Genomic DNA, 13226 nt, shown 5'->3' with positions numbered 1-13226 from the left:
AACACTAGGCCACTTTACTAATAGCACAATTTCATCAGTAAATGCTAATAAACAACATATTCATAAGAATATCTCATTAGAGCAACTAAGTTATATGTAATAGTATTACTTTTTATTATGTTTTCTTCATTTTACATTTTAAACCATGCTTTTACGGTGCGTCTACTACACTTGTCTCAGCTTCATGTGTCACTGTGTCTAACATGTACAAAGTTTACTTTCAGTTTTTTGTCTCTTTAATCAGTACATGTATTGTGTACTATGATTTTTAAATTGTGCTTCATCACACGCAAATATATAGAAAGTGCATTTTCCTTACTTAAATTGACTCTAGTTAATGTAGCTGTGTTTTAAAATGTTTAAACGTCTGGTTGGCATCCTGCTTTCTTTTTATTTCAGGAGGACTTGACTCCACATATATTATCAGTATATCCTTGGAGTTCTGGGTTCTTTTATGTAATTCTTGTTGAATGGTAACCAGCTGTTGTGAAGCACCTGCAAAGAACAGCCTTGGAAAATGTATCTCATTATGTTACTGTTTTCTGCAAGTTTGAAGGACGTTTGTGGAAGCTTCTTTGTGTACTGGAATGAGAAAATTAATGATGATGTGTTATGAAAATATAGGTACATCTGATTGGTTCCATGCATGGGAATCAGCTGGAGGTGTAGCAGAATGTTAGAAGCATTTGTTTGAAAGTAGAGAAATATAGATTGGAGTTTAGATGCCTTTCTATCTGACTTTAGATTTCCTTCTTCCCTCATTTAGAGCAGATGCTTGCTAGACCCTTTCAGAGGATTTCTGGCAGAATCCCGCTACCCTGACTTCTCTTCAGATTGCTCTTGACTTTTCCCTATGTACGCAGTTTACGGAGTTTCCCAATACTTGAGAACCTATTTGCTCTATTGTATTTGAGACAACTTTGGGGCATATTACCAACAACTAGCGATAATTTTTGTCTCTAACTTGTTTAGAGACAAAAATTATCGCCGCACATCGACGATTTTTATCGCAGATAAACATTAGCAAGGTTTATCGCAAATGCGATAAAAAACGGCCGCAATGCATGAATATCGCTGAAAAGTCAGCGATATTCATGCATTATCGAGCAAATGCTCTTAGCCATGTTATCCACCTCCCATTGGATAACATGGTGAAGAACTGCTCAGGGCAGGTGTTAGCTTTTGGAGATATTCGCGCTTAGCGCGAATATCTCCAAAAGTTGGTAATAGGAGATAGTGATGTTAGCGACTGTTTCCAGTCGCTAACATCTTGGCACGCCCACTTTGCATGTCATTAGTGATAAATATCACTGACATGCAAAGCGGGGCCCAAGATGGTCGCTATCTCCTATTAGCTGTCACTAACTGGTGTTAGCGACAGCTTGGTAATAGGGAGATAATTTTATCTCCGCTTTCTTGGCTTTTAAAGCCAAAAAAGCGGAGATAAACCCCCTTGATAATATGCCCCTTTGTCTCAGTATGTCTTTGCTCCTTTTTTTTTTATTGCTTTAAATAAATTGACTAATGCATTTGGACCAGGATTTGCACGGAGCAAAGTGTCCTAACACAAGTATAGCTGCATGAACTCATAATAGCCACCGCTAGGCATTTGTGCCTGAAGTTGTCTAAATGCACAGGAAGATAAGATCCAGGGGCATATTACCAACAACTAGCGATAATTTTTGTCTCTAACTTGTTTAGAGACAAAAATTATCGCCGCACATCGGCGATTTTTATCGCAGATAAACCTTGCTATTAGCAAGGTTTATCGCAAATGCGATAAAAAACGGCCGCAATGCATGAATATCGCTGAAAAGTCAGCGATATTCATGCATTATCGAGCAAATGCTCTTAGCCATGTTATCCACCTCCCATTGGATAACATGGTGAAGAACTGCTCAGGGCAGGTGTTAGCTTTTGGAGATATTCGCGCTTAGCGCGAATATCTCCAAAAGTTGGTAATAGGAGATAGCGATGTTAGCGACTGTTTCCAGTCGCTAACATCTTGGCACGCCCACTTTGCATGTCATTAGTGATAAATATCACTGACATGCAAAGCGGGGCCCAAGATGGTCGCTATCTCCTATTAGCTGTCATTAACTGGTGTTAGCGACAGCTTGGTAATAGGGAGATCATTTTATCTCCGCTTTCTTGGCTTTTAAAGCCAAAAAAGCGGAGATAAACCCCCTTGATAATATGCCCCCCAGTGCGGGAAATACAGCGAAACAAGATCCTTTTCAAGTGACTGTAGACCTCCTTACAAAAGAGCTCCCTGACATAGGTTCCACAATGTCAAAAGCAGATTCGACAATTTCAGGCTTGTCATTTAAAACTAAATCTGTATGAACATACATCTCAGCCTTTAACAAGGATCTGGAAACGACAGAAAGAAGACGAAAGAGGAGGAAACAAGCTGGAATAGCATTCCCGCTATGACAACATTCACTTTTATGTTACTTGAAATAAAAACAGAGAAGTATGATATAATCTGAAGGATTTCCTTCCTGTCTTAATACCTGAAATTGCTTGAAATAACCTACCCTTCACGGAACATCAAGAATTCCAGGGCGCCCATCAGGTATGCCCTCAGCAACAGGCAACAGATGACCAACCTCGACCCATGGTTCTTTGCATCTTCTACCACCAATAATCTAGAGTAGTACACTGGCTGCAAAAAAGAATGTCCCTTTCTTACTTGACAGAGGGCTCATATGCACATCTGCTGACTACTCTCCTGAAGCTAATATTAAGAGGAACAAGTTCCTGGCACAATGACTCAGACTACAACAGCATGACATCAATAGGGCCATCTAAATCCTTCAACTACGCTAATTACAGTAAGTGTCAAAACAACAGAATGCTGAGAAAGGTATGTCTTGGAAGATTTTCTAGAGGTTTTGGACTCAGCTCTCATGGAAATAGCGACGGATAACCACGTACACCCTCAGGAACAGTTACATAGTAGTCAGCCCATGGGGCTAAGTTGCGCATGTGTAAATCCCACTTCATTCATTCATTCAGCAAATGGCACAATGATCACAGAAACATTAATAAACAGTCTGGATTCCAAGATAGGCAGAAAGACTTGACGAACTACACCACATTTTTGAAACATTGAGAAAGAGACAAGTCCAGATCACCATTGAAAGAAGCCTCTAACATTAATGTAGGAGTGTATATTTATTTCAAATTCCAAAATTTCTTGACTATTTGATAAACCTCTAACATTACCTGTTTGATTAAGCTCTCTTGATGCATTTTTGCCCTGGTTTATGTACTTTTTCTTACTTGCACACCGGCCATCCCTCTCAAGTATAAACCATACTAATGCTAACATAAACGCCTGCAGATTTATTAGATCGCTCAGATCACCATCTAATTTTAGCCAAATGATTACATACCACATGGCACATTCCTGATACTTGATTAAGGAGAATCATGCCTGCCACTCCCTTGAACACTATGGTAGTGCAGATGCGCCATGCTTGTAGCATTAATAGGTTACACATTTCCCAGTCACCATTTAGTCAACAACTTGCTGATATTTTCTGTTCCATCATCATGTTGGCTTCTCCTTTTAGCTCTGATTCGCAGTTCTGAAGTTTGGCTCCCAGCCCATAATACACTTTATCGCAAAGCACAACCCTAGGAGAGAGTAGCCACCATAAGCACATTCTCCCACCAGTGCGTTTCCTTTTACTCCACCTCTATTTCATTCCATAGTTGTGTAACCTTCCGGTATAACATCACTAAGGACACACACTGTTTACCTGTGCAGTGGCCAGGCAATGGTATTCTGTTAGCTGTTACAACACTATAGATCACCTCTCTCATTGTTGGTGGCATATCACATTATATTTAGAGGAAAACAAATACAATACCTTAACATAATCGCTGTCTTGCAAGAAACTCACTTGATTCACTCTGAATTGTTGGCAATAATGCGACTGGGTGGTACTGTAAAGAGTAGTATTTGCAATGCTGATCCCCAAAGTCAGACCTCTAATGCAAACAACTGTCCCATGAAATTAAGCGTTCCCACCCTGATTAGGAAATAGTTGCCCCATGAGGCTCTCAAAACAGGACAAGATCCAGAATGCTGATATGCTTTTCCGAAAATGAAAACACTAGAACAGGTCTTTGCACTTGGAGTAATATACACACCCAAAGTGAATAAACAAGCCTTTCTATCTGAGCTGTTGAGGGTATTCACAGACCTTTGGCTACTGCAGTGGAGGGTGAGGACTAGAACCTAGTACTTGTTCATGTACTGAACAATTTTTGCCCAATTGACATGACAATGTAATGTAAATTACATGTAATGAAAGTAATGAAGCGCTGCTCTGCATTATGGGAAGTAGACAATGACAAGGACTTATACTGCCTGGTTCATCCATGTTAAAGAAACTATTTAACAAGGAACAAAGTGAAACCAGAGAAAACAGTCAGTAATCTGACCGCCCAGAAAGGGCAAAGCTTCAAACTGCAAGAAACATGATGAGCATAGACAGTAAGTGAACACATTATGAACCATCCATTTCTGCCAGAGGGAAGTACAACTGTCTTCCAGCAAAAGTGACCCAATGGGACATACGTTCACACACAGCTTTGAAATCTTAGAGGCCCTTCCATCATATTATGGGTCAGAAAATTCTGATACAAAAGCGAGGTGGAGCATGTTCTTAGGTCTCCACATCTCCCTATGTTAGGTTAGCCCCAGAAGGAAGGGTCTTAGGTGGTGAACTGTCAGAAGATGTGACAGTGGAAGCAATTTCTTATTTAAGTACTTGTAGGTCTCCACAAAAAGATGAATTCCCAAGTGTTGGGAGGGAAAAGTCCCCTGCATGGTAAAAAGAGTATGTTCCTCTGCCCTGCCATCTACATGAAAAACTAGTATCCAGATTTTTATTTGGGCAAAGGCGGTATGCTAATACAGCTGCTGTGAGATTCAGGCCCAATTATGGTAAAAACAAGAACCAGAACCTATTCTGTGGCATAGAAGGATGGGCCATGCATACTCACTGGAGTGACATGAGACTGCTGTCAGTGTATTGTCAGTATATTGTGGTTTTGGCATACAACACTGACGGGAGTGTACCGATATTTGATATTTAATAGTTTTTGGCAGAGCCTTCATGTTTGACTCTGAGGAGTGAAGTCTGCTGGCTCATGCGTGTAACTTTTTGCTGGGATATGACAGTCCGACCCAACAGGGCGAGACGTGGCGATCGTTCCACGGTCCAGGCAGCATCTGTTGTTGGCGGAGGACGTGGAGCCTGATCCCTGAAGCACAGCAGTCTGGTGGCTGTGCCCATCTCTTGTGTAGGCCCTTGTTGTCCCTGCCTTTAGCAACGGAGGGACGGGGCAGACTCCAAGATCCTGAGCGGCGCCGGATGCCGGTGGGGTGTGCAGGAGGATGCGCCTACTGGTGAGAGTAGGGGCAGTGGTGCAGCGGTGCAGGCGGTGATTATTAAGGGTGGAGTGAGAGAGGCCGGAACCCCCCTGCAGCACTGAAACGGCTTGATGAGTCCCGGGCTGTGCACCAGGTAGACACAGAGATGAGGCCTACCCTCAGTGACAGCCATAGCGGTATCCTACTGCGCCACAGAGAGGAACAGTGATGTGCAGCAGGCCAGAAGCTCTGTCGATCACTCTCAGGCATGGGGATGGTTGCAACCCTGCATGCCCCCCTGGGCCGAGGGGGGACCAGCGGCCAGTTCTCCTTCTCTCCCTCTCTTCTCCCCCCCCCCCCCCCCCCCCGCGAGTAACTGGGAGTACCTGAGGTGCACGGACGGCACAGGGACTGGCCCCAGAAGCAGCTGCTATTAGAGGGTGGCATGATCTGTGTACAGTATCTAGAGTAGGGTGACCAACCGTCCGTAAATTTCACGGACAGTCCGTAATTTTGGCCGTCCGTCCGTTGTCCGTGAAGGATTCTTTAACGGACGCCATTTGTCCGTAATTTTAACCAGGCGCAGCTTTCACCCACCTCCCTTCTTGACACCGATGCTGTTCCAAAGCTCAGACACCCCGCAGCATTGGAGAGGCACAGCGGGGTGGCAACCATCACACCTCCAGCCCTTGACTTCAGCCCTTGATGAGCTGTTAAGAGGTGCTTGAAGGTGACTGAGAGGGAGGGGCTGCAGCGTCTGGAGCAGGGGGCATCTATTTAGATGCAAACAGCCCTGAATGCGTCTCTGCTATTTAGAGGGGGGCTCACACATTCCATTTCTACCCAGGGGCCCAAACATCCTAGACTGGCCAGATTACACAGAGGCAGCACTGGTTCTCTCTCGTCACAGAGCTTAATTACTGTCACTAAATTGTAAGCAAACCTCGGTTCTTCAAACATGCAGTCTATAATGTAATAAAATTAAGAAATGGCACAATCACACCCACACTGATTAACAAAGGACAATCAGTTAAACCAGTTCTCTTAGAGTATCTCCCGTAAGTACTGTACATCACAGTTGGGGATGGCATTTTGGACAGAGAGCCTGTCATCTCGTTGTCTTGTGCAGGAGGGGGCGAGGAGCCCAAGATGATACTAGAATACTGCATGCCCACCCTGGTGGATCCTGTTCCCCCTCCTGTGATGGCTCCTGTCCCCCCTCCCCTCCGCCTGTGATCGCTCCTGTTCCCCCCCTGTGAATGCTTCTGTCCTCCCACTGTGGTGGACCCTGTCCCCATCCCCCGCCCCTGCCTGTGATGGCTCCTGTCCTTCCGCCTCGACCTGTGGTGGATCCTGTCTCCGCCCTGGGTGGCTTCTGTCCCAGTCCTGGAACGGTTCCTGCAGCGAGGGTGAAGTTCCTGATGGGTCTCTTCTCAAAAGGGCTCAGCTCAAATTAATATGGAAGGGATGGGTGAATGGCTGGATGAATTAGTGAAAGGATGAATGGATGAATGAAAGATTGAATAAATGGATAATGAGAGGATTGATGGATTGATGAGTGAGGGGAAGTATGGATGAGAGAAAATGTAAATAGCTGGATGTATGGGTGGAAGGGTAGCTGGATGATGGATGAGGAGAACGATGGATGAGGGGAAGGATGGATGGATGAGTGGAAGGATGGATGGATGAGGGGAAGGATGGATGGATGAGGGGATGGATGGATGAGGGGAATGATGGATGGATGAGGGGATGGATGGAGGGGAAGGATGGATGGATAGATGGGTGAGGGGAAGGATGGATGATGGATGAAAGGAAGGATGGATAAGGGGAAGGATGGAAGGATGGAAGGATGAGGGGAAGGATGGATGGATGAGTGGAAGGAAGGATGGATGGATGAGGGGAAGGATGGATGGATGAGGGGATGGATGGAGGGGAAGGATGGATGGATGGGTGGGTGGGTGAAAGGATGGATGGACGATGAGGGGATGGATGGATGATGAGGGGGGAGGATGGATGGATGATGAGGGGAAGGATGGATGGATGGTGAGGGGGTGGGTGAAAGGATGGATGATGAGGGGAAGGATGGATGGATGATGAGGGGAAGGATGGATGATGAGTGGGTGGGTGAAAGGATGGATGGATGGAGAGTGGGTGGATGGATGGATGGTGAGTGGGTGGGTGAAAGGATGGATGGGTGGGTGGGTGGGTGGGTGGGTGGATGGTGGGTGGGTGAAAGGATGGATGAGTGGGTGGGTGGATGGTTGGGTGGGTGGATGATGGGTGGGTGGGTGGGTGGATGAGTGAAATGATGGATGGATTGATGGATTGATAAGTGCAAGGGTGAATGAATGTATGTATGAGTGAAAGGGTGGATGTAAGGATGGAGGAGTGAGTGAAAGGGAGGGTAGATGGACAAAAGGATGAATAGATGTGTGAAGGAGTGAAATTATAGATGGATGAGTGATAGGGTCAATGGATGGATTCATGAGTGGATGAGTAGACGGATGAATGGGTGGGTGGATGGAAGGAAGGAAGGCTAAGTGAAAGGGTCGATGGAGAGAGAAAGGGAGGATGGATGGATGATTAAAAGAGTGGATGGGTGGAAGGATTAGTAAGTGAAAGGATGGCTGGATTGGTGAAAGGGTAAATGGCTGGATGGATGAGTGAATGGATGGATGGGATGAAGAGTGGATGGATAAGTGTACAGATAGATAGGGTGAAAGGGTGGATGGATGGATAATGGATGGATGAGTGAAAGGATGGATGAAGGGATGGATGGAGGGATGGATGAAGGGATGGATGAGTGAAATGATAGATGGAAGGATACATGATGGATAGGTTTGCAAATGTTGAATATGTTTGAAAATGGCTGGGCTTAATTATATACTATTGCGCGACCTCTGATGTGTCTGTAAATCTTACCTATTGTCCTGAAGTTTTGTCCTGAATTTTGACCTCCTGTCCTGAATTTGTGTCCTGAATTTTGACCCTCTGTCCTGAATTTTTACACTCACCGTCCTGAATTTGCACCAATGCCAGTTGGTCACCCTAATCTAGAGCCCTATGTGAAGGCCTGACCGTGCCCGAGCTCTGCTGAACGTCGTCACAGAGCCCTCTCTGCAGGCGCGCAGACATACTGGATGGGGCCCTTGGGGGCAGCAACTAGGGGTGCCGGATCCGCTTTGCCTTCCTGGGTTGAGCCTGACTACTAGTGACCCTGCGGATTCCCCAGCAAGGGAGATTGAGCACTACTTCTGGGTAAGGGAAGTCGACAGTGCAGGCAGACAAGCTGCACCTGTATCTCAACACCACTGCGGGCATCCGACTGTTGCCCTCCTGCTTCCCTCTGGTACTTTGCCGGGAAAGAGAGCATCAGCACAATACTGGGAGCGCTGAAGTACCGAGCACAGCGGGGTGCACGCATATTGGTTGTGATATGCAATAATGAGTCTGTACTAACACTCCTCATATACGGCTGGGACACCGTGAAACCATTATCTGGGTGGCCACCTGGATAGCGGCGCTGTCATATTTACTATTACCACTGAAAAGACTAAAACCGAGTGCACACCTCCTAGAACACAACGACCCTGCACCGGGTGATAGTGGACAGCTGCGGGTATTCACTGTTAGACATGGGACGCCCCAAAGGCAAACTGTAAAAGGCGGCAGCCACAAACTCCCAAACTGCTGACGATCAGGAGCTCAATACTAACACGCAATCACTCTCCTGTATACCGCCCATGAACGAAATGGAACCTCTGAACAAATTGAACTTGATTTTAAATGAAATAAGAGAATCCAGAAAAGCGCTGGAACAACAAATTGGTACCATCACAACTGGCCCCACTTTGCTAAAGGCAGATCACACTAAATTGGCAACTACAGTGAAAGATGACAGCTCAGCCCTGCAAGAAATACTACCTCAACACAAAGAACACACGTCACAAATCCAGACCCTACAGAGACAATTCTCTGGCCTTTTAGACAGGGTTGAAGATGCAGAGGGCAGGGCCAGATGGAATAATATACGCATGATTAGGCTCCGAGAGCGTTGTGAAGTGGAAGACTCCACCATGTTTATGGAACAGTGGCTTCGAACACATGTGGCCCCTGATGGACTTTCTGACTTTTTTTGCATCGAAAGAGGCCACAGAATCCCTACTGGACAACCGAAGGTAGGAGTATTGCCAAGACCGCTAATAGTCAGTGTTGGACCCGGGCCTTGTGGCTGGTTCACCCCTGAACTTTTTGCTTTTTATGGCGTTCATGATTTCTGGCTTGGCGCACTTTTTCCCTGGGTCCCAGAGTAAAGTGCGTGCGTGTAGTATGGCTGGCCTGCCCTCCCATAGGAATGCATGGGGAATGTGTGTGTCCCTGGTAGTTCCTGATGCGTGGGGAGTGCAGGCTCGAGTTTAGTATGTGTGAACTCGTGAGAGTGAGTGCTGCACAATGGTATGTGCGGCTTGTATGTGTCTAGAAGGGAAGCGCCATTTCTAGACATGGCTGTACGTGTGCAGTGAGGGTGCTGGAGTGTGATTGGCTGGAGCTGGCTGGCATGCCAGGCTCCAGGAAGTCTGGATGGGTCTGCCCGGTGGTGAGTGTGAGATTAGCATGAGTGATGTGTGGGAGGAGTATACCTGTGTCCTGGATGGGCTGGGTTTTCCCCACACAATGCTGGCTCCGCCCCCTTGTGGTGTGTCTAATGACCCAAGCCCTGCCAGTGAATAGAGGGGGTGGTTGAGGTAAACAGAGTACTCAAGAACCAGCTGCGACTGGTTCCGCCCCCACCCTGCACCTTCAGACAAAGGGAAATACTGTATAAAAATGGGGCTGTGTCCCCACTGAAGTTGTTCTCTTCCAGGATCCTGAGGGGGGCTGTTGCTGCTGCTGCTGGGCCAGAGGACCGCCACTTGGGGTGTCTCCCTGCCTGGAGACCCAGTGAGCTGGCTCTGGGCCCAGCCTTGCCCCCCTGCCTGCCCAAGGACTTGCTGGAACTCTGCCCTGCTTGCTGAGGGCACCTGGGAGCACTTTATTCTGCTCGTAGCGCTAGGAGCGCGCTTTATGCCCTCTAGCGCTTGGAAGCGCTTTATTTTTGATTATAGCGCTGTGATTATCTGCCTAGCGCCTGGGAGCGCTTTGTTTTACTGATTGCGCTTGTGAGCGCTTTGGTTGCAGAGGCCGGTGCCCACCCGGCGTTGTCCGCCCTGATCGAGTGCCTACCTCGATCTGTTCTGAAGAGGGGAGCCGGTGCCCACCCGGCGTTTGTGGCAGATTGTGGCCGTGAGGTCTTCCCCCGGGCCGCCGCTCTGCCTACGGCGACCCGGAAGCAGCTGACAGGCCGGCCAATCGCGGCGCGGCCTGCCCGGAAGTCCCGCCCCCGCAGCCAGAAGCAGGAAGCGGCCGTCTCCTCCGGGGCTCCCGAGGGAGAGACAGAGCCCCGGGGTGTCCCGCCGAGGAGCCTGGACGTGTGCCCCGGGCGGAGCACGAAAGAGGAGTTCCCCGCCCGACGGGAGCAGAGCCAGAGGAGACCGAGGAGAGTCCCGAGGAGCGGGAGCTCTCCAGCCGGCCGCCAGAACCCGGTGAGTGCATTCTGTCGAGCCCGGAGAGGCACGTGGGGCATTTGGTAGCTCTGAGTCCCCAAGAGGGGGACTCCACCGAGGCGCCACAGTTGTTTGCAGAGGCCCACGAGGGCCTGGGGGCATTTGTCGTTTAGGAGCCCCGAGGCTCCCAGGGCATTTCCATTGGTTCCTTTGAGTCCCAAGAGAAGGGTCTCCGACGACGCGCAGATGGGTGAAGGGCCTAGATAGGCTCTTGAAGGGCATTTGCATTTGTTTCCGAGTCCACGAGGGACTCACCCGAGGCTCCGGGGGCATAATTTGGTAGTTGAGCCCGAGAGGCTCAAGGGGGCAATTATTTCACGAGCCCTGAGAGGCTCTAAGCGCCCCATTTTCCCTTCGAGTCCCCCAGAGGAGGGGACTCCAACCCGAAGCGCCCCACATGTTCGAGGGTCCCCCGAGAGGGGCCCCCTGCCGCCCACATCAGTGTTGAGGAGCCCAGAGAGGCTCCTGGGGGCAATCTGTCCTGTGAGCCCAGAGAGGCTCGAGGTCAGTTCTTTGGTTATGAGCCCAGAGAGGCTCAAGGGGGCAAGTTGATTTTGTGAGAGCCCTGAGAGAGGCTCAGCAGTGCCCTAATTGTTTTGCGAGCCCAGAGAGGCTCTGAGGGTGCCATTTCCTTGCTTTGAGAGCCCCGAGAGGCTCTTGCGCCCACAGTGGTGGTTCTTGAGCCTGCGAGGCTCCAGCGTTGGCCCATTACTGATGATCCAGTTGCCCAGCACTTTGTGGGCAACTGCTCCGTTTAGGCCCTGACATTGGGACACAGGAACAGTCACAGGTGGTGACTTGTGAATTTGGCGCCATTGCAATGGTACTTTTCTTACACCTCTGAATGTTGATACATCATGTGTTTTATTTCCCTACACCGCTGAATGTTAATGCATCATGTGTTTTGTTCTAACACCCCTACAGGTATTATGATATGTAGGTGGTTGTTTTCTCCCTAGTACAGGTGGTGCTAGTGAGGTCCTGTTACCAGTGATTACTGGTTGTGTGCTCTATTTTTATATTGTGTGCTACAGTGATTTTCGTTTCTACAAAGTTCTAAAAGTGCTGATACCCCTGACAGTGGTCCAAGTGGCCCTGTCCTGTACAAATATCCCTTGTAAACTCTGCCCGTGCCTGTTGGCACAGTGTAACAAGATGTGTGTTTTATCTGATGTATATTTATTATAATACAAAGGCTATTTTTATATAACCTTGTGTGGAGTTTTCCTTTGTGGTGGGCCTTTGGTTGTTGTTGCTGGGGTGCATGCGCAAATACTTAACTTACATCGCCTCCAAGTTTAGCCTTGCTGCTCGCGCCACGTTACCTAGAGGGTGAGTAGGGGTTATCTTGGCGTGTAACTCCCTTGCCCTGACTTGGGAGTGGTGGTCTCTGACTGACTTTGGCGAAAGCCCTTGCCAGCCAGGGATCCCATTTCCAACATTGGCGGCTGCGAGTGGGATAAGGATTTGTGTTTGCGTTGTACCACAGTAGCGGCTGGTCGCACTTCAAAGCTCTACATTTTTAGATAACCACATTTTGGGGATTATTGTTTTTGGTGAAATTCCATTGTTTCTTCTCCTGAAGAGTGTCATTTGATAATTGTGTTCAGTACATTTGTCCCCCGCCCTGCTTCCAGAGTTTGGTACCTGTGTCACATATGGTCAGGTTGAGAAGTCAGGGGTGGTAAAACTGCCTTACCGATCCGAGGGGAGGGTGTGTGTGGATGAATGGTGTGTTTTCCTGGACGCATGAGTGAGTTCTCTTTGATAAGGAGATTGTTGAAATTTTGGAATTGTGTACTCTTACTTCAGATTGCTAGGTCCCTTGTGTTGCACGTGTCTGTGAGCATCCTGTCAAGATGGAATCTCCTTTTAACCTCTGTGGCCTGTTTAAGTACAGTGTGCATGAGTTGGTACGGTTTTGTAAGGAGAGAGACATCCCAGTGAGTGAGTCAGACACCCAGTCCAAGCTTAGGGATAACATGATCCTGTGGCAGAAGAGGGACTGGGAGCGTGAGCACAGTGAGAGAGAGAGGGCCCGGGCCGCACACCATGAGGGTGGTGGGTCTGAGGGGAGCCCTGAAGAGTCTGATTTGGAGAGTGAGTTTGACAGTGGATGGGCACCAGCAGAGAGCGAGTACCCCCTAGAGAGCGAGTCCCTTGCTAGGTCCAGTGTCAGATGTAGCACCCCATCCCCTTCCCTGTCCCCAGATGAGTGGTTGGATAGGAGA

This window comes from Lissotriton helveticus, chromosome 2_1 (assembly GCF_964261635.1).
Source record: "Lissotriton helveticus chromosome 2_1, aLisHel1.1, whole genome shotgun sequence".
In the NCBI taxonomy this organism is placed as follows: Eukaryota; Metazoa; Chordata; class Amphibia; order Caudata; family Salamandridae; genus Lissotriton; species Lissotriton helveticus.
This window is presented reverse-complemented; position numbering follows the sequence as displayed.